The sequence below is a fragment of the Aricia agestis genome, chromosome 1 (genome assembly GCF_905147365.1).
Source record: "Aricia agestis chromosome 1, ilAriAges1.1, whole genome shotgun sequence".
NCBI lineage: Eukaryota > Metazoa > Arthropoda > Insecta > Lepidoptera > Lycaenidae > Aricia > Aricia agestis.
In genome coordinates, this window is record NC_056406.1 from 2,721,678 (window position 1) to 2,748,539 (window position 26,862).

At 36.9% G+C, this 26,862-nt stretch overlaps 1 protein-coding gene and 1 long non-coding RNA gene across 5 annotated transcripts in view; one reads left to right on the forward strand and one right to left on the reverse strand.

The window, feature by feature from the left end:
- The window catches only part of LOC121725930 (snake venom 5'-nucleotidase), a 196,135-nt gene that overhangs the window by 5,325 nt on the left and 163,948 nt on the right, over nt 1-26,862 (forward strand). The gene's annotated exons all lie outside the window — the stretch shown is intronic.
- LOC121726013 lies at nt 4,366-25,655 on the reverse strand. 2 transcript variants are annotated; one of them, XR_006035474.1, is made up of 4 exons: nt 21,072-21,081; nt 10,955-10,957; nt 8,686-8,695; nt 4,366-4,537 (listed from the first exon to the last, which is right to left on the reverse strand). It is a non-coding gene; the product is annotated as an uncharacterized LOC121726013 (long non-coding RNA). The 2 variants fall into 2 exon arrangements; XR_006035475.1 differs by lacking the exons at nt 10,955-10,957; nt 21,072-21,081 and adding an exon at nt 25,646-25,655.

Here is a 26,862-nt window from a genome sequence, read left to right on the forward strand (position 1 = left end):
CACGACTAATGAAGAAATTTCTTTAACTGCCACACGAAATGCTCGTTGTCGTCTTAAAAAAAATCATAAAAAGTGGGTTCAGGGTACTTCATTCATCAAAATTCAAAATGTCACTCGCAATAAAAATAGGTACTTATCAACTAATAACTTAAGTCCGATTTACGAGCCAATCGTGAAAAAGAAATCATAATGCAGCGATAATAACCACTTAAGTCAAGTTAAGTTTTTATTGTCGCCGCTTGCTTTTACAACTGAAACATAAGTTATATGGTGCAGGCACTTTTTATATTCGAATACAGCCCCGTTGACTTACGTGCTTATTCCAGCCAGTGTATCGAACAAAAACATGATGCTTGTGACTTTATTAGATTTTGACCAAAAATTGACTTAAGTTTTTTTGGCCGCCGTGTCTAGCTATTGTGATTCCCGAGAGCCCAAAAATCTTTGAAGAAAGTTGATCTTTCAGAATCCAAGATTTTTGTCCGACAATTACGGATACAGTTGTAACCGCAACCCGTATTCATAACTCTTTCAGGAACAACTTGATTCTTTTTATTGACATATTCTTGCTCAAGATTTCTGTTCTTCTTTCTTACGACTGACTTCCAATTCTCTTTATATCTATACTTCCTTTTTTCCTGGATTTGATTCCTTACTAACATTAATCCTCTTTCGTTTGACTATTACTTCACTCGTATGTGCAACATCACAAACGCTTTCATTAATATTGCGGCTACTGTTTGATGTAATATCATGTGGTTGAAAATACAGTTGTTGTTCTTCTTCTACAACTTTATGTATTATAAATTATAATACCTACATAAAATTGTAGAAGAACAGCAGCTTATTATGCATATTGCTTGTTTGATTGTTTCACTTATATTAGTTTTATATCCGTGCTGCAGTTCCAATTATTCATTTTTACACGTAATTCTATTGCCAAAACTTGAAACAACATGTTCAGATGGGTAGGCCCGCAGATATCAGAAACAAGAGATGGGCCGCCGAGCGCACTTTGTTTGGGTCCTGATGTAATCTACACATACATTGACACCTAAATAATTACACAAATTACACCCACACATTGAGAAATCCCTACCACTCACACATTCAAGGCGAAGCTCTGATTGCTGCGCACACATTACTATCTACTGTGTAAGTACGCGCTTCAGTCCAGAAAACACATTCAAAGAATTTCACACCCACGCTAGTGATTGACTGTCGATAAATTTACTATCGAGCAGTTACGTTGCTGCATATCGCGAACAATTTTAGCATTAATAGCTGGCCCCAATACAATTTTAAACAAGTTTTTTATTTAGTTTCATCTTGTTTTAGATAATTAAATCTTGCAAACTTAAAAATCTACCCTACTTTTTAACGTTTAAGTTGCCTCACAGTCACAGTGTAATGCAAAGTCATGAGGTCAAAAATAAAAGATTATTTCGATTTTTAACCCCCGACAAAAAAGAGGGGTATTATAAGTTTGACGTGTCTGTCTGTCGGTCTGTTTGTCTGCCTGTCTGTCTCTCTGTCTGTCTGTCTATCTGTCTGTGGCATCGTAGCATCGTAGCATCCAAACGGGTGGACCGATTTTGATATAGTTTTTTTTGTTTGAAAGCTGACATGATCGAGAGTGTTCATCATCATCAACCTGCTCCGTGCTGAAAAATCGCATATTATATACTTATTAAATAGGCTTTAGGTACTCAGTAAAATACTTACTTTGTACCATCCTTTCCAGTCCTTTATGGCTCCATCTCCATGAGAATTTAAAGTTTGCGTAATTTCCTCCCACATTCTCTTAGAGAATTCACTAGCTTGAACAGTTTTATTGAAACCTGTGGCAATATGCCTATTTCTATTTAGGAATTCCCACAACTGCTCGAGCTGGGCGTATGTGACTCTGCGACGCGAAGGAATTCCACTGTAAAAAAAAACACTTTAACCACTTGAAAACACCCAGTCGGTATGCAGTCCCGGCTTGAAAAAGTTAAGATAAGAACTAAACTCTTTATGCGTTTGTATTAAACACATGAAATCGCATTTTATGAATAACTAAATATATTTTCAATGTTTTACACAAACAATCACAACTTATATACTTATTGTAGTATTCTCACTATTATATTTGTTTACAATATTTCGAAGTCGCCGCCACCAATTCTAGTGTTCAGCATCTGCCGCCACACTCACATCCAGGGTTGCCAGGTCATTTTCAAATAAATACCTAACAAACAAAAATTTTTTTTTGTTTTTAGGATTTGTTGTTGTAGTGGCAACAGATATACACAATCTGTGAAAATTTAGAAGACTAGCTATATAATAGCGGTTCTTGAGATACAGCTTGGAGACAGACAGACGGACAGACAACGAAGTCTTAGTAATACCCCTAGGTTCCCGTTTTTACCCTTTGGGTCCGTACCCATGGAATGGAACCCTAAAAAAGAGTTATAATAATAAAAAATAAAATAATAATTATTAACTTATAATACAAAAATACCGAACCGTTCGGTAGAATACCGAACACCTGGCAACCCCGCTCCCGTCACGAATTGTCATGTTTTTTTCAACGACTTCGTTCGTTCTTTTCGGCTCCGTAACGTTTCAATTGAGGCGCGGTTTTAATAAGGTGATGGTACGAATGTTAGCGATTTTGTTTAGGTACCCAAATTAAACTGCTCTGAATTTGAGTCGTCTTTAAAAGTTGATAGTAGGCCTGCAGTTCGTGACATTTATAAATATTTGCACATTAATGGAAAGTTGACCTGGTGCTGCAGCATGCTGCAGCAGCTGCCTGGTAATCAATAGGATACCCAACTCCTCACCAACTTAGAACAATAGTTTCGTGTTTGGACTCATTTTAATTGCGACAGCTAGTAAGACGTAGATAAACAGTAAATTTTTGCATGCTGCTGCTGCAGCATCACCTAGATTCTATAGGAGCCGAGCTCCATATGACCTCAAAGTGGAGGTTTCATGTTTGGACTCATATTGACGTCCTCACACATAAGGACATTCCTAGATGGTATATATTGGGATATGTATGAATATGATCCTGTCGATAGGAATTATTCTGTACTTTAACGAACACAAGTTTAAAAAGCATGAAATAATATTAAATTAAGAAATTTAAAAAACCCCCGCCAAAAAACTTTAAAAATATAAAAATATATAATGAAATAATATATTTTACTGACTTTAAGTTTAAATAATTCCCAAGTGTAAAGTGATATTTTAGTCTAATCCGTCCATAGAAAATCACGAAAGGCGAATTTACACACATCCATTCGCACATCTAGGTACATTCATTTGGGTACTTTGCTAGTTGCTACACTTATTTAATAATAAAAGAAAATAAATAATAAAGTAATTCCTTAGATTATTTTACAGGTTTATAAATATTTATTAAACTATCAAAATCATCTACTTAATATTTGTTATTAGTTTATTACTCGTACTAATCGCGGCAATGCAACGTGACGTATCGACAAGAAATGACAGGGTACATCACTATCTCACGGCGCTTATCAGCGGCCGTGCACGGAAAGGGACCGATCCAATATGCGCAATTTTCATTGCTCGCTTACACTGTTTTACACACCAGGCACGCAACACTTAGCGAGCAATGTTATGCGTTCAATCGTTAGGTTACATATTTCTCTCAGTACCCGACAGAAAATTATTTTAACGAAAAAAATGAGATTTTGGTTAAAAATGCTGGAAATACAAAATTGTTATGGTACTTAGCGATGAAAATTGACCCTTTCAAGTTTATGGTCACTTCGATTCTTGCACACAACCACCGAACAGTTAGGCATTTCAAAAAAACACTGCCGTAGTACGCGCTTAGACAATCACGTCCCGACTAATTGTGTTTTCGCGTAGTTTGCCCGTTTTGGTCATACTTCACTTACACCGGCCACGCCCCCACAGCCACTCTTGTTCGTTTAATATCTCTATGGGTAGGCCTTTTTTTTTAAAGTTTTTGTTTTATATTCTTTTTGTTCAATAAATTCATGTGTGCTGCTATCTACTTCTGACAGAAAATTATTGTTGCACTCTTTGCATTAAATTTTTGTAAGAATTGGGCTGTATATGCTAGAGAACGTATATTTATTCTTTCTCGTCTCGCCTGCTGTTGAAGATTTTCCTCAAATTCAATGCTCATATATAGTTGGGTCAATACTCCGAGGCTTTCAATAATATCAGAGTTGAAATATCGGGGCGTCATATTATATATATATATATATATATATATATATATATATATATATATATATATATATATATATATATATATATATATATATATATATATATATATATATATATATATATATATATATATATATATATTCCCAAAGCTTATGATGTGCTGATTTTGCTGTAACAGCCTTGCGCAGAAATGTTCACTTCGATTTTTTTTCGTTTGTGCTCGTTCCGTTGACACTGTCAAACAAGTCGTCAAAAAACCATACTGCCGTTGCTGTATTTTTCATGATCTTGCTGACGGGTTTTCCATCCGGATAAAGAGCTGAAATAAAAAAAAAAACACATTTCATGTATTTGATACAATTATTACAAGTCATTATGTTCGCTGTCTATATTTAATTAAGTTTGATACAATTCTTACAAATCATTATGCTCACTGTTTAATGATTTGGAATAATTGTATTGTATTTAACAAACCCTACTATGTTGTATTTGTGGGTTGCATAATACTATACTATAATAATTACATAATAATAGAGTTTTACTTTCAATGAGGATTGTCCATTTTTTTTTAATTTTGCTCATTACAAAAACATTTCGAGGAATAAGGTTAATGATCGTCTTTCTGTATATAAACGAAAAAAATACCCATTAGTTACTTATGGGTTAGGCCGTAGATTTTTCCACTTTGTAACATAAAGTAACTTACAAACTTTTATGTTACAGTATCATAAAAGTAACATAAAAGTCACATTAATTATAATAAAGCTGCATACATAACGACACAATGTGAGGCAATTTACAAATAAAAATAAACAACTTCTTACTTGAATGTAATTTTATTAATTCTTAGTAAGTAGTTAAATGCTGCAATCAACGTTTCAATTTCGTAGATATTCATGTCGATTCCAATGTACATAATTAAATTTTATTAAAACTAAAATTCATGCTGACTCTTTCTCAAGCAGACGAATGGAAATGAGAGTGAAAGGGATGGCATCACTTCTATCCATACTAATATTATAAATGCGAAAGTATCTCTGTCTGTCTGTCTGTCTGTCTGTCTGTCTTGCTTTCACGCCAAAACTACTGAACCGATTGCAATGAAATTTTGTATACAGTTATTCTAGAGTCTGAGAAAGGACATAGGCTACATTTTGATGTGGGAAAATATCTTATTTCCATGAAAATTTCGATGAAAATGAATTCGCATTGCGCGTGGCCAGCGCTCATCCCGGGGGTCCTGGGTTCGAGTCCCGCAGGCGGAACAAAAAGTTTTCAATTTTCCTGGGTCTTGGATGTGTATTAAAATAAAATTTCAAAAATCTTAAACATATTTTATGTATAATATTATAATAAATCCAGAAATATATCGATGGAATGAACATTTTAGTTCTAATACGATTCAACAGATGGCGTTTTATTTTTTACTTTATTGTAACATAGAACTAATCATACTTATTAGTTAGTATGTTTTTGTTTATAGTTTTTAATACGTTAGAATATGATGTTTAATCCATACTAATATTATAAATGCGAAAGTATCTCTGTCTGTCTGTCTGTCTGTCTGTCTGTCTGTCTGTCTTGCTTTCACGCCAAAACTACTGAACCGATTGCAATGAAATTTTGTATACAGTTATTCTAGAGTCTGAGAAAGGACATAGGCTACATTTTGATGTGGGAAAATATCTTATTTCCATGAAAATTTCGATGAAAATGAATTCGCATTGCGCGTGGCCAGCGCTCATCCCGGGGGTCCTGGGTTCGAGTCCCGCAGGCGGAACAAAAAGTTTTCAATTTTCCTGGGTCTTGGATGTGTATATTAAAATAAAATTTCAAAAATCTTAAGCATATTTTATGTATAATATTATAAAAAATCCAGAAATATATCGATGGAATGAACATTTTAGTTCTAATACGATTCAACAGATGGCGTTTTATGTTTTACTTTATTGTAACATAGAACTAATCATACTTATTAGTTAGTATGTTTTTGTTTATAGTTTTTAATACGTTGGAATATGATGTTTAATCCATACTTACTAATATTATAAATGCGAAAGTATCTCTGTCTGTCTGTCTGTCTGTCTGTCTGTCTGTCTGTCTTGCTTTCACGCCAAAACTACTGAACCGATTGCAATGAAATTTTGTATACAGTTATTCTAGAGTCTGAGAAAGGACATAGGCTACATTTTGATGTGGGAAAATATCTTATTTCCATGAAAATTTCGATGAAAATGAATTTGCATTGCGCGTGGCCAGCGCTCATCCCGGGGGTCCTGGGTTCGAGTCCCGCAGGCGGAACAAAAAGCTTTCAATTTTCCTGGGTCTTGGATGTGTATTAAAATAAAATTTCAAAAATCTTAAACATATTTTATGTATAATATTATAAAAAATCCAGAAATATATCGATGGAATGAACATTTTAGTTCTAATACGATTCAACAGATGGCGTTTTATTTTTTACTTTATTGTAACATAGAACTAATCATACTTATTAGTTAGTATGTTTTTGTTTATAGTTTTTAATACGTTAGAATATTATCTATACTAATATTATAAATGCGAAAGTATCTTTGTCTGTCTGTCTGTCTGTCTCGCTTTCACGCCAAAACTACTGAACCGATAGTAATGAAATTTTGTACACAGATAGTCTAAAGCCTGAGAAAGGACATAGGCTACTTTTTAACTGGAAAAAGGGGTTGTAAGGGGGTGAAAATGCGTAAATTTGGTCAAATTAACTTAGTTCCAAAAACTTAAAACAGATGGCGCCAAGAGTCCCCTAGATCGCGCTATTGCTTGCTCATACGTATTTCTATAAGAGGTGGTACCATATTGAGTTAGATTTTTCGATTCTTTCGATTGTTATACACGTTATTAACTAATAACTCACCTACCAACTTAGACATCAAATTCAAAAACAACAGCGCCAAAACTACTGAACCGATTGTAATGAAATTTTGTACACAGATAGTCTAAAGCTTGAGAAAGGACATAGGCTACTTTTTAACTGGAAAAAGGGGTTGTAAGGGGGTGAAAATGCGTAAATTTGGTTAAATTAACTTAGTTCCAAAAAACTCAAAACAGATGGCGCCAAGAGTCCCCTAGATCGCGCTATTGCTTGCTCATGCGTATTTCTATAAGAGGTGGTACCATGTTGAGGTAGGTTTTACGATTCTTTCGATTGTTATACACGTTAATATTAACTAACTAGCTGTTGCCCGCGACTTCGTCCGCGTGGACTTTAGTTTATAGCGCGCGGTGTCAACAAAATTTGTGTCAAATTTAAAAACTTTTTAAAACCCTGGTAAGTGGTACCCCTCTTAGGGCCGCGTTACACCGGAATGGCAGCGCTGAAAGTGCTCGCCTCGCCGCTGCCATTCCGGTGTAGCGCGGCCCTTAATTAATCAAAATACCCAAAAACAGCTGTGCAGTGTGCACATAATCTATACTAATATTATAAATGCGAAAGTATCTTTGTCTGTCTGTCTGTCAGTCTCGCTTTCACGCCAAACGCCAAAAGTATCTCTGTCTGTCTGTCTGTCTGTCAGTCTCGCTTTCACGCCAAACGCCAAAACTACCGAACCGATGGTAATGAAATTTTGTATACAGATAGTCTAAAGCCTGAGAAAGGACATAGGCTACTTTTTTTACTGGAAAAAAGGGTTGTAAGGGGGTGAAAATGCGTAAATTTGTTCAAATTAAGTTAGTTCCAACAATTCATAATAGATGGCGCCGTGCGTCTTCTACATCGCGCTGACGCTTGCTCAAAAGTCTTCCTATAAGACGTGGTATCATCTTACATTTAAGTTTCGATTTTTTTCGATTGTTATATCTATTCTACGGTATTAAATAACTCAGTACTTTATCTGTGCAGTGACGTAACCTTAAATCTATCAATGTTAATAGTTTATGGGTAAAGTTGTGTAATCGGAGGGCTAAATAAGCTTTAAAATTTGGCATAAAATATAAAGTTTAATATAAAAAAATGAAATACTTATTGTGTGCACACTGCACAGCTGTATTGATTTAAGGGGTACCAGGGTTTTTTTATAAAAGCTTTTGACACCAATTTTGTTGACATCGCGCGCTATAAAGTACCTACTATAAACTGAAGTCCACGCGGACGAAGTCGCGGGCAACAGCTAGTACTTAATAATGTTAGAAATGTGAAGTTGTGTCTGTCTATCTGTTAAAAATTAAACCACAAAACCAAATAAGTTCAAATTTGTTATGGACATTCTTTGAGTCACGGATGGACTTGGTAGTTTTACTTTTTACTGCGGCAAAATATGCGATTATCGCACGAATATACGAATTAAAATGAATTTTTGTACTAGAGATTTGCAGGCCACTGTCTGGCCAGATTTAGTTAAAAATATAATTAAAAAAAAACGTCGGCTTTTAAGTTTTCGAAAATTGCAGATAGAGAAAGACATAGAAAATGTTAAATGTTAAGGTTTCGGAGACGAACAAGCGGCTTAGCTCGTCTCTGAAGCCCTTAAGTGCCGTACTGTTTAGGTCACCGTTACCTGTCCCCCGAGCTACGGTACCGTGGGTACGAGCAGACGTATGCCGACATCAGGGAGTACCCCTACATCGCGGCGATGCTCATGAACGACCAGATGTGGTGCACCGGCGTCATCATCGCACCAGACAAGATACTGGCCGACGCGTATTGTTTGCAACTGTAGGATATTTGCACACCGACGACGCCGCAAACCGCATGAAAGAGCATGCGTGTTTGACAGAGCAGTTTGCATTACGTCCGGAATCCAGATGGATCCGTTGATTCACGGATGACGGAGACGGAATTAAGCTATCAGAAAATAGTTCTCAGTCTACGTACCTATCCGCATTCCGAACCCGTGAGAAAACAGTCCAGACCGACAGACTTCTTGTCACGCTTTCATCGGATTCGGACGAAGTGTGAAAACGCTCGCTCTTTAGGTAAGTGTCTAAACACACCATGCCGAAGTTCCGCGGCGGAAGTTCGGCATGATTACGTCAGCAATGTCAAACGCATACAATATAATGCGACGGAATTTCGACATGATGACTGTGTCATCAGTAATTTAAAATAACTACATTGCAGGCGGAATCATGCCGAACTTCCGCCGCGGAGCATCGGTATAGTGTGTTTAGACACCAGTAGATCCGTCAGCATTTTCTCGCGGTTCGCGACGTTGGTTTCTATATTCTTAGTTCACTGTTCTTTCATAAAAATTATCTACTAATAAAACAAGTAAATATGTAGGAATAAAGATGATGTTCTATAACGCTGCTCTTGGACACTCGTCAAAATATCGAAAATAACTATGTATAATGGCGGCTCTCGACATAGGCGAACGCGTTGGCCAACGCGTCTGCAGACGCGTTGGCCCAATGTGTAGAACGGGCGTTCGCGCGTTGGCCGTAGGTATTTAGACGTTGGCCAACGCGCGAACGCCCGTTCTACACATTGGGCCAACGCGTCTGCAGACGCGTTGGCCAACGCGTTCGCCTATGTCGAGAGCCGCCATAACGTCTACGTTTTCAGTTCCCAGTAGTTTTAAATTCTCAAGCCTCTTCAAAATTTTAATAATAAATAATTAAGTTAAAACACAACCTATTCTTAATACAGTAACTACTACCTCAATTCGTTTCAGGCAGTATATGAACCGATTTAATCGAGAACTAGTGAAAGTGTTAAATATCCGTGTCGGATCAGATAACGCGACAGCAGGGGGCAAACTGTACAAAGCCAGCGAAATATTCTTCCACCCCAACTACAAACCTCATATCCTGGAGTTCAATTTTGCTATTGTTAAGATTTCTAGGAATATCTCTTTCGCAACAATGAAAGATGCCAACGTGGCCAAGTACTCTCATAGGACTTATATCCCGGCGGACGACGATAATATAATATTCGTTGGTTGGGGGACAGTTTATGTGAGTTTATTTGTCATTATTTTACTTACCTACAAATGGTGCCAAACCAGCTACTAAGATTTTGAAATGATTTAGGTGGAAATGTGTTAAGATTTGTCCGTTGCGTAGTAGAAGCTAAATCCCCCTAGTTAGATCCTTCAAGAGATTCTTGCGCAATCGCCATATTATTATACATAGATAATATTATAAAATATACTAGTACCTACTTATTACTTACTCACTGTTTTAGGCAATTGAAGACGGAGGCAAGATTATTGTACTAAAGAAATTCAAAGTACCCGTTTATAATCTGGCCGATTGTCAAGATATTCATGGACGGTATGTTATGATCTTTTCAGTAGGTACCTAAGTATGAACTACTTCAATATGCAGTGGCGGCGTAAGGCGTAGGCGACGTGGACGTGAGCGACCGCCCACGGGTCACGGACTCGCGCTCCTAAGGGCCGCCGCCGCCTCGTCGCGCGCGGACCACGAGGATTTTTTTAGGGTTTAGTCAGGTTTAGGTACAAGATTTGATAGTCATAATATTATTTTTATAAAAAATCTGTCCTCTTGCGTCATCAATGAGGGGGCTTCGCAAAAAATATCTTGCCCACATCAAATTTTTATTAGTTACACCCAAAAGAACAAAGCGGTTTAAGTCCTACTAATATTATAGAAACTACAAAAGTTTTTTAAAATGTTCTGTAATACTCCGCACGCCAAGATTTTTTTTACTTTTGGGGAATACAATTTAGGTATATTATATTCTTCTTGAAGTAGTTAGATACCTAATTAATTAATTAATAATTATTGGAAATTAGCTGACAAGCTCCGAAACACTAGGTAATATTAGGCGAGTCATAAAAACTTCCAGTTCCACATATTATCGATATCTACTCTCGAATATTTCTCAGGCAAGTGTTTTATGATTTTATCTCCCCGGCTGGCGTAAGCCGTGGGCGGTGTGGGCGATAGCCCACGGCCTCGCGGTCCTAGCGGCCTCGCATCTTGATATCCTACTAATATTATAAAGGCGAAAGTTTGTTTGGATGTATGGATGTGTGGATGTGTGGATGTATGGATGTGTGGATGTATGGATGTGTGGATGTGTGGATGTATGGATGTTTGTTACTCTTTCACGCAAAAACTATTGAACAGATTTTAATGAAACTTTACAATAATATAGCTTATACATCAGAATAACACATAGGCTACAATTTTAACCGACTTTCAAAATGGGGGAGGTGTTATGTTCGTTTTCTTATGTTCAACGATTACTCCGCCGTTTGTTAACCGATTTTCAAAATGTTTCTTTTGGTATGTAGGGTATCATCCCAATTTGGTATTATATTCACAAAAGTGGTGATCTGATGAAGGATCCATAAGTAATCGAGGGAACTCCTCAAAATTTATGGGGAAACGTGTGGTGACTTCGGTTTCGTGAGAAGTATTCTAAGCATATGCTACAAACAAGTAAGATTTTGCACCGAGGTATACCTGCAGGTATACCGTGGTTCGGAAGGTGCTGAGAGAACTCCTGATTCTTTATAGATACAAGTTTGGGAGTTTCGGCGTTGTTTTAAGAACGGAAAGCATATGCTACAATGCAAATTACATTCATCATCATCATCATCACTACCATATTATTATACCATGCATCGTTCCATGATTATGAGCCTTTTCATAGTCTTTTAGATCGAGGCTCGAGTTTGTCAAGCGATAATTTTAAAAAATCTATAAAAAAATATTATAAACCTGAAGAGTATGTTTGCTTAAATGCGCTAATCTCAGGAACTACAGGTCCGATTTTAAAATTTATCTCAGTGTTAGATATCTCATTTATCGAGTAAGGCTATAGGCTATATTATGATAAATTATCACGCTAAGACTAATACGACCGAAGAAACTAAGGAAAATGTGGTAAAAACGGGGAAAATATTAGAAATGGTTTATCTCACGAACTACTGGAGCAATTTTTATAGCAATATTTGGCACTTATATATAGACCACGTGAAAGGAGTATTTATAGCTATTTTTATTCGAAAATGTACGGTTTCTGTGAAATTCCTAATTTACGCGGGCGGAGCCGCGCGGGACATCTAGTTTTTAATAAAATTTAATTGTGTGCATTGGAATCGACATGATTATTTACTTATTTTCATTTGGCTTTTTAAAGCAATATCTTATCTAGTATCAAAAATAAATTCACGAAAGGTAAACAACAACTGTTATTGTTTCTCAAACATTCAAATACACATACTTATTTATTTAGCTTCTTTCAATCACAAATTAAAATCGCTTTACTAATATTTTTATACTTAGATAAAATCAAATCTTGAGCTAAATTCAGTAAAATGTAGAAATAACAATTAGGTAACAAACTTAAAACGTATTTTTCCCTAAAATCTAATTTTAATTGCCAGGAAAAACTTTATAATATAAAACAAAAAGTAAATAATATCTTTTATACAAAATAGACTGTGTCACTTTCGTCACACAGATAATATTCATTGGAATCATTTTCTTGAGTAATGTTAATCTGTTTCACTATAGATACTTCAGGTACTAAATCGACATCTCGTTTTTTTGGAATAATAAATTTCACATTTCTCAAAGAATCTGTAATAGTTTTTAAGAATTTAATTTTATAATATTGCTCACTATTCTTTAATTCTAAATTCATTACAAAGCCAACATAGTATTTCCAAGTTTTTTTTTTGGTAATAGCGTACTAAAACAGTGTCATTTATTTTTAAAATACTACACATTAAGTTTTGAATAGAATTTTCATCTACATCATCTTTGCTGCCGCTAATTTCAGCGTTATTTATTTTGTATTTATTATTAATTTTGTCTTTTGCTTTTATCTTGTAATCCTCATCTAACTTGTTTTCTTTGGCTCTATTCCTATCTTCATTGTCTTTATTTTCGTTATTTTCCGTTTTGATTCTGTCATTTTTGCCTTTACTCCCACCTTCTTTTCCATCTTCCGCTTTATTTTCGTCTTCTTTGGCTTTATTTATATCTTCTTCTGCTTTGTTGCAACCCTCGTTAGACTGAATCTTATCATCCTCGGCTGTGTTTGTGTTTTCTTCGGCTCTAATCTTATCTTCATTGTCTTTGTTTTCGTTTTTTTCCAACTCCGTTGCGCCAAAATTCGTTTATCGCGCGGGAAGCGTACATTTTTCCAGGATAATATGTATCCTATGTTATTCCCGGGACTCTAAAGTATATCCATACCAAATTTCAGCAATATCGGTTTAGCGGTTTGGGCGTGAAGAGGTAACAGACAGACAGACAAACTGACAGACTGACAGACAGACAGACAGACAGATACACTTTCGCATTTATAATATTAGTATGGATAAATAAATAAAATTCTTTATTTATGTAAATCCATACATATTTGTTGCAGGGGCTTCCCTTTGAGTAGTCAAAAGACACTTGTTTTTGTTGGGAATGCCTCGCTCTTCCAGCTTAATATCTAATCTAGCACTTAGTACATAATTGCATAAGTAAAAGAAGTGTGGAGTCAGTAGGTGAAAGTGATAAGTGTTTGTGAGTGTGTGTAGTGCGTGTGTAATGTGCGTGAGAAGTGGGTGAGTGAGATGTATAATCCCATCTTTTTAAGTTATTATAATATTATTATTATGCGCAGACCTTTATGGGCCCCTTATGTTACGTAACATAAAATTTTATGTTACCGGTAACAGAAAAGTATCATAAGAGTAACATAAAGTAACATAAAAGTGAAATATTTTGGATGAAAGAAGGTTATAATTTGGAAACGAAAAAGATTTGCGCTTTTAAAGACGTTTCTTTCATAAATGTAAGCTTTACCATACAAACAAATAACACAATTAACATAAACCAGCGAGTACTTATCTTTAAAAATCACAATAATTGTTTTCCAATTTCACTGACGAAAAATGCGTGCACTGTTTGACACAATCCATAGACAACAATATGGCGTCTTTTTTTTTAACTCTAATACTTCTATTCAATGTTGCCTGTCTTATAATGCCAATTCTCCTAATATTATTCAAAGTTTACATTTAACCACGATATTGGTAACATAAAAATAGTAACATAAAAGTGTAGAAATTAAAGACATGTTTTAAAATTGGGATAAACATAAATGGAATGGCGTTAAAACATAAAGAGATATTGCGTTAAATTGCTCGAACCTCCTTCTTTTCTATTATGTATTATACAATACAGCTTACTTCAATAAATATTCGTAACATTTGTTGATTAAAGTTATGATTAAATTTATTGACAAGTTTTTTTTTGTATGAAAATATATTTCCTTGTGCTCTTTGAAATTAAATTTTATAAAAACTTTTCTAGTTACAGCTAATTCGTAAAAGTTGTTTTTACCTTTAATAAAATACAACAGGATAAAAATACCAAAGCAGGTAAAAATATTAAATTGTTTGTGATATTGTATGAATCTCACTGGTTATGAAAAAAGTGGAAAAATCTACGGCCTGACCCTTATATTTTTGAACAAATACGTTTAACCTTTGTTTGACCTTCAATGGCGTTAAATTAGCAATAAATTCGACCAACATTACGTTTCGAACTTTTGGTAAGCTTCTCCTATCAGCTTTCACATAGTGAGAACATGCATTTGACGAACCAGCCATTATAAATAAGATTGAAAGGAAATTTAAAACATATGCAGAGGTCAATTGGCGGCCGATGATGACGTCAGAGCGAAACTTTAAAAATTTTTTTTTTTTTTTTTTTATGAAAGAAGGGGGCAAACGAGCAAACGGGTCACCTGATGGAAAGCAACTTCCGTCGCCCATGGACACTCGCAGCATCAGAAGAGCTGCAGGTGCGTTGCCGGCCTTTTAAGAGGGAATAGGGTAATATGGGAGGGTAGGGATGAGAAGGGAAGGGAATAGGGGTGGATAGGGAAGGGAATTGGGCCTCCGGTAAACTCACTCACTCGGCGAAACACAGCGCAAGCGCTGTTTCACGCCGGTTTTCTGTGAGAACGTGGTATTTCTCCGGTCGAGCCGGCCCATTCGTGCCGAAGCATGGCTCTCCCACGTATAAATTTAGAAAAAACTAAATTATTTAGAAAAAACTAGCCAATGAATTTCAAAATTATTTAATTTATATTCTTAAAATACCCTATTTTAACGAACAAATAAAATAAAAAGTAAGTACATGTGATTTTTTTTGGACAATGCCCATTGACATCTCATATACAACTAAGTATTATACATCTTTTTTTCCAATATCCCGTTTTAAGACCAAAGCATTTTAAAATATGATAACCTAATGATTATCTAAAAAAAAAAAATTATTAATAAAATCAATTAATCCCAGGATCAATATTTAATTGGCTTATTATTTTCCTTAATGATGACTTGGAAGGCAAAATAAATATTTTTTGTAGAAACCTATATGATTTGGGGCCTTGTTAGTATATGGATAGAGCAATGAGCTTTTCCTCTCTTGTAAATCGGCGGGCCTTCTCGTTTTTTGTGCGGAGCCGAACTTGCGTCCACAAAATTGATTTAGTTAACTGTTAAGGGATTCATGTTTTTTGTTAACTCTTCTAAAGATTTTTTTTCACTGAAGACTAATGCCCTTTTGGCTCTGCAATTATAATCATTTTGGCGTTTTGCCTTTTTATGTTCATTATAAAATAATTTGTATCTCGAAGTTAATGAATTCACGTTTCTTAATTATCTCTTTTTAACCAGTTTTCTTGGTGTTTTACAAGATGAACCTGAAATTACATACTAATATTTACAAAACATGTAAGTATTTATGCTATAGCACATTTGACAACTTGACGCAACTTGACGCTCCCGCATTCCCCGCATTCTGACCACATTGTAGGGGGAGAACTCAAGGGTATAATATAAGAATAATTATAGCACACAAAAAAAATCTAATCTCTGTTCCTGAGCCCGAGTTTGCTGACAAGCAGGTATTTTAATTTATTTATTTCTTCGAACAGAATACTAAAGGCAATAAAAAAAAACACACAACAAAACTTAATTGGCAGCGAATGGACCTTCAGGCTGCTTTCCTGCATAAATTTCTAGATTGGAAATATAAAAATTCTTAGCATCAACCAAAGCGAAAATTTTTATTCCGTACTTCGCAGGTTTTGACGGAATGTACTGCCTAAACTTAGCCCTTCCTCGAAAAGCAACAAGCATCTCGTCTATTGTTGCATTTTCTCCAATAACAGCTTTTTTGACAATTTTCGGTAAATAATTCGAAAATTTGACGAATAGGAGCCAAATTATCAGTCTCTTTTCGAAAATTGCGCGTCGACTTGTCATCAAAGGCAATACAGCTGTTTATAAAGTGAAAACGCTGTTGTGACATTGTAAGACGAAAAATGTCCACACCGGTGCCATCCGATGTCCACAAATCATTCAAATTTTGTCTTCCAGCACGATGAAATACAGCTATGTACAGTAAACCTATAAAAGCTTTTAGTTCACTCATGTTGACTTCTTTCATAAATGGATATTTCGATGGATTTGGACAAGCAGCCATTCTTTCTTTTATGCGGTCATTGGTATAATTTAGTATTATTTTGAGCATTTCATCCGTCATGAAAAGGTACCAACATTCTAATTCTGATTTCGCTGATTTTGCCTCTTGTGTTACTCCGGGCTGCTGCGTAATAATATTCTCAGGGCGAGTGCGAACATTTTGCCGAAAAGGGGTTTTAAACCATTTTGTTCCATCTTTCCCACAATAAAAAGAACCTCGTACCTGTTCATCTGATGAAATGTCACTTTCCGATTCAATCATATCCGGAGGATTAAATTGGCAGCGTAACCGTTCTAATGGAATGTCATCTTCGCTATCACTCGCTTCTTGTTCGGTATCACTTCCTTCACTACACACACTAACATGGTCTTCGCTTTCAGAATCAGTTGCACTAAGCTCATTTTCATCGCTATCTGAAGATTCTTCAAGTATTGATAGGATTCGATGGCGCTCCCTCTCCTCCAAGTCCATTTTATATATTTATCTAAAAAAAGAAAGCGTAATTAGGTGAAAAAACGTAATAAATTGAAAACAATTTACGGCACAAAGACGTAACGTCGCCGTTGAGCTGGGTCATAATTACCCGGTCGCGACTTCACACACGTGTAGCTCCTTGCGCAGGCGCCGGCGGACTGAAGAGACGCGCATGACGGAGGGGGGTGATCCTTAATGGCAGCTACTGAGACACACGGCAAAGCACGGCAATAATTTCGAAAAATATTGCAGAAATAAAACGTGCATGGTCATATTGACCCTGCCTCAATGACGCCGGGTTAAGGCTACGTCCCATCACCGTTTTAGCCGGAGGATCTAAATTATCCCTTGATGTATTACTGTAACTAAGTAAATTCAAATAAAAACATTTTTAGTCTCAACAGATTTCTTAATGAGCTTTTTAACCATATGTACGGCCCGCTCACTCTTACCGTTAATCTGAGCATAATATGGAGCTGAGGTTATGTGCTCAAAACCCCACTTATCAGAAAAAAGTTTAAAATCATCATCCAGGCAAATTATGTGTTCTTTGAAATCTGTAAATTATTTAACAATTTTACAACAAATATCAAAGAGTAATTATTTAGGTATGTAGGAACCTAAGAAAATTTTTAATTAGATATTAAAACTATTTAAAAATATAATTACATACTTCTCTTTGGTTAAGGATCTCTCGTGTAGCGTTTATGGATACACTATCCACCGAATCCCTGATGCAGCGAAAAATGCTGGCCCAAATCCACAATTTTCTGGTATGACCCTGTAGATAAAAAGCTAAGAGCACACAGCACCTGAAAATATGATAAATAATTAAAGATTATATGTATGTATCTTTAATTATTTAGATCATGAAGAACAGCAACTTGCACAGAAAGTACATCATTAGATGATGGCCCTTGCCCTTCAGCCTCACTTTGCTAAATGTATAATAGGTAAATATATGTTAAAAGAATATGTTATGAATAGGAAAACATGATTTATAAGGCTAGAGTTGCCAGAACTTACAGAGAAAGGAATTCTGTGTTCAGTTTGCACTCCAATGATAGCCAATACTTTCTTATCGACTTCGGTAAGATCATCTTGGCTACTGGGACCACCACGAGTACCTAAAGCATCCCGTCTCCGTTTAGCCACCCGTGCCTTACTTTTGTGTTTAAGGTCAGCCCAGTACTACGAAAAAAAATGCAGCAGCGAGGTAAGTAAATGAAGAGGCAATAAAGTGACAATTAATAAGGATACTTACTTTTTTCCATCTTTCTCCAGACTTTGTAGAACCAGAGTCAAAGGCATTAAGCTGATGGGTGAGATCATTCCAGTGTTTTTCAACATTCGCTTTTGACCTTTACCCAAGGCCCACTCCTCTGGCTAATGCAGGATGTTCTATATGGAACTCCAGCAACGCCTCTAATTGGTCATTTGACACTCTCGTCGACACATATATGAAATATCGAAGATTTATTTTACAAAACATGATCAAATAACATATTTTATTAATAAAATATAGTAATTACTTTGCAAGAAGGTAACACGAACACAAGAGTACTTTTGTGTACAAACGCGACAGTGAGGAAACTTCTTGAAACCAACTGTTTCCACTTGAAATTCGGCCCCAAAACATTTTTGCTCTCATTTCGTAAAAGTTTCTTTAGATAGGTACAAAAACTTGTCAACATGACCAATGTTTACTTGACAGTTGATTTGACTGTTTGACATTCCAATAATAGTTCCTTTGATTGCTACTAAATTGTTTTTGGCGCTAGTGTACTCGCAAAAGTGCATTAAAACGATCAGCGAATATAGCAAACAATCTTATACTTGATAACAATTTTTTTTATACCCAGCAATCGATCGAGCGATTATCGCTCGATTTTTGCTAATGGATTGTTGATCGCTATTTTTACGTGATATCTTCGCGGTTCTGAAACAAATCTACTTAAAGTTGGGTATTTCCGTCAGGATTTATTTGGGACATAATCTTTACCTAACATTCTTCAATTGCAGTTGAATTTGTTGAATGCAACGAGGTGTCATTTCTTCTCCATTCTGCAAGATTCTCCATTCTGCATCCAGGGTTGATATGTCTTGGGCAGTTAATAAGTTTCGGAACAAAAGAGTTGTCTCGACTAGACATGGTAATTTGCGCGAGCAAACGACATCCGGGTCTAAAAATTTCAGTTTCATGGAAAGTTGGTTATTAAATTTGTAGCGATTTTTATTTGCTTTGCAACTTCGACGTAAAATTCCAGATAACACAATTTAAACGCTTGATTATCATTAGGAGTAATACTCGCATTTGAGGCCAATGAAATTGCTACTTTTGCCCCGAGGTACAACAATGGGCTAAAAATTCCGTGGATTGACGATATCAACATAGATCAGTGCGAGATAAATAGGAATCATCTATGAAACAATCTAAAAGACTTTTGTATGCTTTACATACATTTTCATAAAGTTTGTGAATCTGGGGATGTTCAGACTGCATCAATTAGTTTAAGTTGTGCAATATTTCAAGCGAAAACTCCAATGAAAGGAGAACGGGCGGAATGTACCCACCGACCAATAACGACCAGGCATATGTCGTTAGAAAGCTCTTTTCGTGACTATCATTTGTTATTATGGGGGCTAGTCTCAATTCGTTGTGGGAAAAAAGTTATAACTACTTAAATGATATCTTTTGAAATAAAAGTTGTTAATTCTAGATATCTAAAAATACAGTTTTTGTGTGGACTCCAAATACTTGCAGCGTTATAATATTAAGTATGAAGTCAGTCAAATCGTGAAAAAGAAACTTAAAATAAAAAAAAGACATAGTTACGATAGTTTAATATTGTACGATAGTTTTCGAACAGAATCCTTATTACTTAAAAGCTAGTGATCAATGTTGTCTACGATTACATCATTTAAAAATGCTGCTGGAGGATTGAACACGTCTTCATGCCTTGTGTAACCAATGTACCATATTATTGACGTTATGTGTGCACAGCTGCCTACCGTTCTTCGCCCAGTCAAACAAGTGCAGTAATAGTGACATATTGCATTAATACCGATTTGATCCCTGTCTATTAAAATATTACAGTAATATGTTCTCGATCTAACATGTCTGGACTGAATGCGTCCCCTTAATAGCCAACTATTTTGAGGCATATTGTATAACTGCATGTCACCGCGTGCATCCTCCCTAAATACTTCTATCATATACAAGCCGTTTTGTATGTGTTCACCGCAATAAGATTTTGCAAGTTTCACTTGATAGGAACCCAATGCAAACATTTGAATGTCATGTTCTGTGACTCGCGGAAAGTCTTGCAATTCAAGCTCATTTGCATCTATTCTCGTAAAAGCAACCCTTTGCCTATTAAGGTTATTTTTCATTCACATAATTGAATAAATGGTTGGGTAGATTAATATTTTGTTGTATTTTGTTCAATATGAACTCTGCATTAACGTTGTCAGTAACGGGATCACGAAAGGCATTTAATAGAGCACCTGCTATTTTGAAATCTGTGAATGCGTTAGGTAGCGTACAATTAAAATAATCTTGGCGTAGCAACTTAAAATCTCGTTTGAACCTCCCGTTTATGACTTCAATTACCCATCGACATATGGTAACCAGTCTTGATTTGTTGGCTTCATCAGTGGTTAATTGCGTTTCATTTCTCTGTTTCGTAGGCGGTAAATGTACTTCATACCCACATGATACCACATCACCAACAGCATCTCGAAAACCTCTGTCGAAAATGAGCACATCGTTTTCTTCGAGTAACCAGTGGAGCGGACTATTTTCGTCGATCAATTCGGACATAATAGATGCATCTGACTTCGTAGCAGCGAAAGGCCCTAATATATCTATTATAATTATCCATCAGTCGATACCAACAAAAACGGTTTTAATAAGTTTTGGAACTTATGTAGACTGTATGATAACCGTTGAAACAAAAAGTTGGAACTTTTTTGAATGTAGAGATATGTCCCGTCGCAAATAATAATCGCCTTCGTGTTTGCTTCATTGCCAAATATACCTTTAGGTATTGTCTGGTTTCTTTCCAAAATATTTTCTTTGGTTATATGATCAAAACCTAAGTGACGACCAACAAAATCTGCTGTTAAGCATTCTCTCACTTTTTTTAGATCCCTTCCTATACTTCTTCGGGACATTCGAAACTGACTAGCTAGTCTATCATTCGATTCTCCGGTACGCAGTTTTGTTAAATAAATGCCGAGTGCTTGACGTGGTTTACGACATCTTTCGATCAAACTTGGAGTTTCTTCGAGTATTAATTGAAACTGATTATTGTTGAAGCCGGTCCAAAAATGCATGTCGTCCTCGTTTATGGCGCCTAACCTTTCAAAGTCCAATAACGTGTTTCTTGAGGCTTTTGTTAATATTGTACAAACATCAGTAAAGTTGTCACTGTTAAAGTCATGTGTCACGTTACAAAAATCTATAAAATTCATTCCAGGCATTACCTTGCAGGTGCTCTAGGCAAACACGAACATGTGGTGGTAAATACAGTTTGTATTCTATTAGTAAATTCTCTTTTGCTGCGTCTCGCACGCGACGATTTGGATTATTCTGGCAATTATTAAAAACGCATTGTCTGGCCGTATTCGGTGCTCTCATGTAAGCTGGAACTTGTAGAACCGCCACATTTCCTTCACGTTCAACGTTAACTATTTCTTGATTTGCATTTTCAACATTTTCTCGAACCGGTAATCGAATTGCATTCTCGGTTCTTTGCCAGCATCGATGACAGAGGTAACGTGTATTATTAAATGCAACCTGAAAAGATCCAAGTTTTTAAAATGAGACCAACTGATAGCCTATCCCACTATGAATCTCATAAAAAGATTTTAGGCTTAGGTCTATTAAAACGTAAAATAATTGATTGATCTGACGACTTCGGTCGTCAGCAGCACTGAACATGTTAACGGGGACGATGACACTCGATTTATATCAACTAAATATTTCAATACATACAACTGAGGGCGTAAACTGTGTTAAGTGGGTACCTGCGCGTGGCCCCGCGCGTGCTCCTGTCTTATATGCAGTTACTTATATGCATCGCGCGGGACCCTGCGCGGCATCCCGCGACGGGTCACTTTTGTATGAACCCGCGCGGGTCCCCGCGTAACACAGTTTACGCCCTTACGCCTCTAGTACACCGACGCGTTCGCCGGCGGTTCGCCGGCGGCAGCGGATAGCAAACGATTTACTGTCTCATCTGCCACACGACAATGCGTATATTGCATCTCGCTCGGCGAATACCTGCGGTGTAAACGACGATTCGCAGCTCCTTGCGAACCAATACCGACAAGGACGCAACTAATTCATTTAAGCTAATGTTAGAGCGAGACAAAGAGTATGCGAAATTCTGCCATACTGCTGACAGTTTAGTTCGCGTGTTCGCTGCCGCCGGCGAACGCGTCGGTGTACTAGAGGCGTTATACTGGCAGAAACGGTTTCGTATAAAAGCAACCGATTGCCATTAGAAATAAAATAAGAGTCATATTATATTATAATGAATAGTCAAGTACACGTCAAGTTTAACACTACCAGTATAAGCTGAGCTTTAGTTAGTATAACGCGTCATACAACACGAGGCCGGTACATTAAAGGTCTAAGCGAAAAGCTTGAAGTGGTCTTAACTGTACAAACAATATAGCTTAAAACAAACCTCCAATTCTGCGTTTTGATGTACATAAGCTGCAAAATCAGGTCGAAGGCGCGCAAGAATGTCAGTTAACAGATGTCGCTGATATCTTCGATTATGCAGGCCCCTTCGACACAAAACACAGTTATTTTGACGTTCTTCCATCGCGTCAAGTTCACACAATCCGATAAACAGATAGCAGTACAGTGTCCAATAAATAAGCACAGGTCACACAGCAGATAACAAGTCCGGTAGGAATGCAAAGGTCAAGTTTTTGTAGGGATTCAGTAAAACACAATGACGTAGTCCTCACTCGATGAACGCTGACGACTGGCGCACAGACTGACTGCCGACTGGCGGGCGGCGGCTCGGCTGGGTGTGCGAGCGAAAGAACCACACCGCATCTCACTTCGTTCGTGTACGTTCGGCCGTCATCGGTTGGCATCGGGCGGGTGAAATACGCCGTTCGGTGCAAACAAAGGCGGCGATCGCGGGCGCATCTGGCGGCCGGCAGCCGACGCGTACGCAATAAGCATTTCGGCAGTTACACCGCTATAACTTTTTTCCCACAACGAATTGAGACTAGCCCCCATAATAACAAATGATAGTCATGAAAAGAGCTTTCTAACGACATACGTCTGGTCGTTATTGGTCGGTGGGTACACTTCCCATACATTTCTGCCCGGTCTCCTTTGTTAAATGGGTTTCGTAACACATGGAAAATGTTATAAGTATGCTGCTCTCAGCCGCTCCGTAAAAGCATTAGTGAAGAATAGGACGAGAGAGGAGGTACTGCTCCAATAGGCGTGATACTGCAGCTCGAAGTGAAAGCCATCTCAAGTTTTCTCAAGTAATCATTTCAAGTTAAAAAGTAGTCGCTTTAAAAGAGCGCTTCTTTTTGGACTGCTGTTAAAATAGTTTTGGATATCTCGAATCAAACTTCTGGTTCTCTTGGTAGTTTTAAACATGCATATGAAGCACAAAGATGGAAGGAGTGACATAATATGCATTTGACTACATACACATGTGGAATATCTGCTTGAAATCTTGTTAGTATGTAATGAGTTATTATTGCCCATCATGGTGTTGGCACCATCTGCGGCAAATCCAATAATATTTTGTTTGTAAGGAATTCCATTGTCATCAAAAAAACTTTACTACGTGTTCGCAGAGTATTTGTGCTGTCGCATCTTGTAACGGGACAAGACCCAAAAACGCGTCAGTAACTTTGTTATCTTTTAAAATTCTTGCTGCCATACAAATATTATGTTTTGTGCATGCTCTGTCAGTGCTTTCGTCAACAATTAGCGAAATCTTGTGATTTTTACAATGCTGGACAATATTGTTTTTACCTGTTTCTCCAGTAACAGACTTAAGTATTGCAGTAGTTTTTGGTACTACACGTTATATCCTTTGCAATTTGCGAGTCAGTACATACAACCTTGATTCATTGCGGGAGATTTTCCATCACATTAATCGCCACATTATGTTCAGCCACAAAAGCGGAAAGTAAGATTTTACTTTTCTTCGCACTGTTATATTATGTTCTAAGCAAAAATTCTGTTAGCGATCTTTGACTACTACTAGGAACTTAATTTTGATGTTTTGTAGACCTCATATGTTTGAAAAGATCTTTCTTGTCGCCAGCTCCTACAGAGAGGTCGATCAAGCAGTATTTACAAAATGCAAAATTTTCACCCTTTTTACTGCGAATGGTCCAAGATTTCTACGAAGGGGTTTCATGTAACCAACCATCACTGAAACTCTGCATTCTAGGGGCCTTTTTCGAGTCCTCAATCATCTTTCTTCATTCAAATACCCAGTTTTATGTCTTCAGTCACAACACTCACAATATCCATGAAGTTCTTCTCTTGAAGAAAACAAAAGGAAACAATGCGTAGGTATTGCAAATGCGAAATAACTTTTGTTATCCGTCTCGTCCGAAATCAAATATTTCATAAAGGAGAATGAACTAAACTGGTCCACTACTAACGAGACCCATTTTGACTATATTATCCATTAATGATAGAACGTCCAAGCCCTGTTCCTGCTAGAAGGAGCTTCCGGAAGGACTACCCTACGGTCCTGCGTCCTGTCAGCAGTACGCAATATTTTGTGAATTTTCTATGGATATCAATCTAGGCAGGGGTGACAAACATTCTGTATTTTGAAACTACAAGGAAAATAAACAAGAAAATCAAAAGAATTTAGAAAAGTTTTTAATAATGAAAAAGAGCATTATACTGGAATCCCATTCGTGATGTGGTAGGTAAAGCAGTTTCTTCCTGTCTGTGGAGAGCATAAAACACATCGCAGGCCACATGTCTTACAAAAATAGCTTGCTTTCTGCTGTTTTTTGTGGACTCTAGAGCAAACTATACATTTGCGTTGAACTCTCTTTCTGTCATCTGATTTTGACAAGGCTTCAAGAATATGTTCTCCGCTATGAGCGATGTTGTCATGTCGTGGGGGCTGATTCTCTTGTAGGTTGTCAGCGTTATTCTTTGTAAGAGCTAATACCAAGTTGGTAGTAAACCATCTGTGAGACACTTGGTCATGTTCGGCTCGGAAGAAATTGTTAAAAACCAAATATGCATTTGTTTCTATAATGCCAAGGACTGAGGCATATATTCTATGTTCCCATTTATGTGTACCCCAAGCTTTTTCTAATGCCAATCCATCTTGCCTAATGTGGTTGTGAATATCGATAGCTGCAGCACCATCAAAATATTGCTGGACTAACTTAGGTCTAGCAACTTCTCTATAAAACAAATTTCCATCGTCGTCCCACCTTCTTTTGCGTGACGGCCTGGCAGTGTTGTTTCACAAGTGGCAACAAATGTATGAAAGTTTTGTCAGGCATCTTATATCTAGTCTAGATGCGCCAATAGTTTGAACCGGCGAACGTTGGGATTGTCGTTAAAGCCTCCTTGCATTCTGATGCAGGAAAAGAACATCTCTAGATGATCATGGCTAAGATTGTAGGTTGGCAAGAATACGAGGGCTGCTATTTATGTATCCGGAATTAAAAAAAGAAACAAACATATATCATTTAATATGGTTTTATTGCTTTTCAAAATATTCGCCGCGATGATCGACACAATTTTGCATACGCTGGAACCAATTTTCATAGCACTTTTTCCATTCTGATTGAGGTATCTCCAAAACGTGCATTTTGAACGCATCAACAGCCTCTTCGCGGCTCGAAAAACGTTGACCACGTAATTTGTTCTTCGCGTATGGAAATAAAAAGAAATCGTTAGGTGCCAAATCAGGGCTGTACGGCGGATGACCAGTCAATTCGATCTTTTGACCCTCCAAAAACTGAGTTGTTTCAGCTGAGGTGTGACAGCTAGCATTGTCGTGATGTAATATGATTCTGCGTTGTCGGTTGTCCTTTCTTATTTCTTCAAAGACTTCTGGTAAACAAATGGTCGTATACCATTCAGAATTAACCGTTTTACGATTCTCTAATGGCACTGTAGCCACATGTCCATTAATTCCAAAAAAACAGGCGACCATTTGCTTCAAAGTACTTTTTGCACGAGTAACTTTTGTTGGTTTCGGCTCATCTTGGAACACCCACACCGTTGACTGTTGTTTAGTTTCGGGGTCATATGCATAGATCCAAGATTCATCACCTGTGTAGATATTATAAACGGCTTTTGACGTACCATGGTCGGCTTTTGACGTACCATGGTTGTATTTTTTTATCATTTTTTTGCACCAATCGACACGAGCCCGTTTTTTATCGATTGTTAAGTTGTGCGGAATCCAACGCGAACATATTTTTTTTACAGCCAAATGTTCGTGTAATATCTTATGTATGCTCGTCATACTTATGCCTAAGGACGCCTCTATCTCGCGATATGTAACATGACGATCACGCATTATTAGTTCCCGCACAGCATCTATATTTTGTGGGACAACAGCTGTTTTTCGGCGACCTTCTTTATTTTCATCCGTGAGCATAGACCGCCCACGATTAAACTCACTGTACCAGTGATAAACAGTGGTTTTTGATGGTGCTTCATCTCCAAAAGTTGCGGTGAGT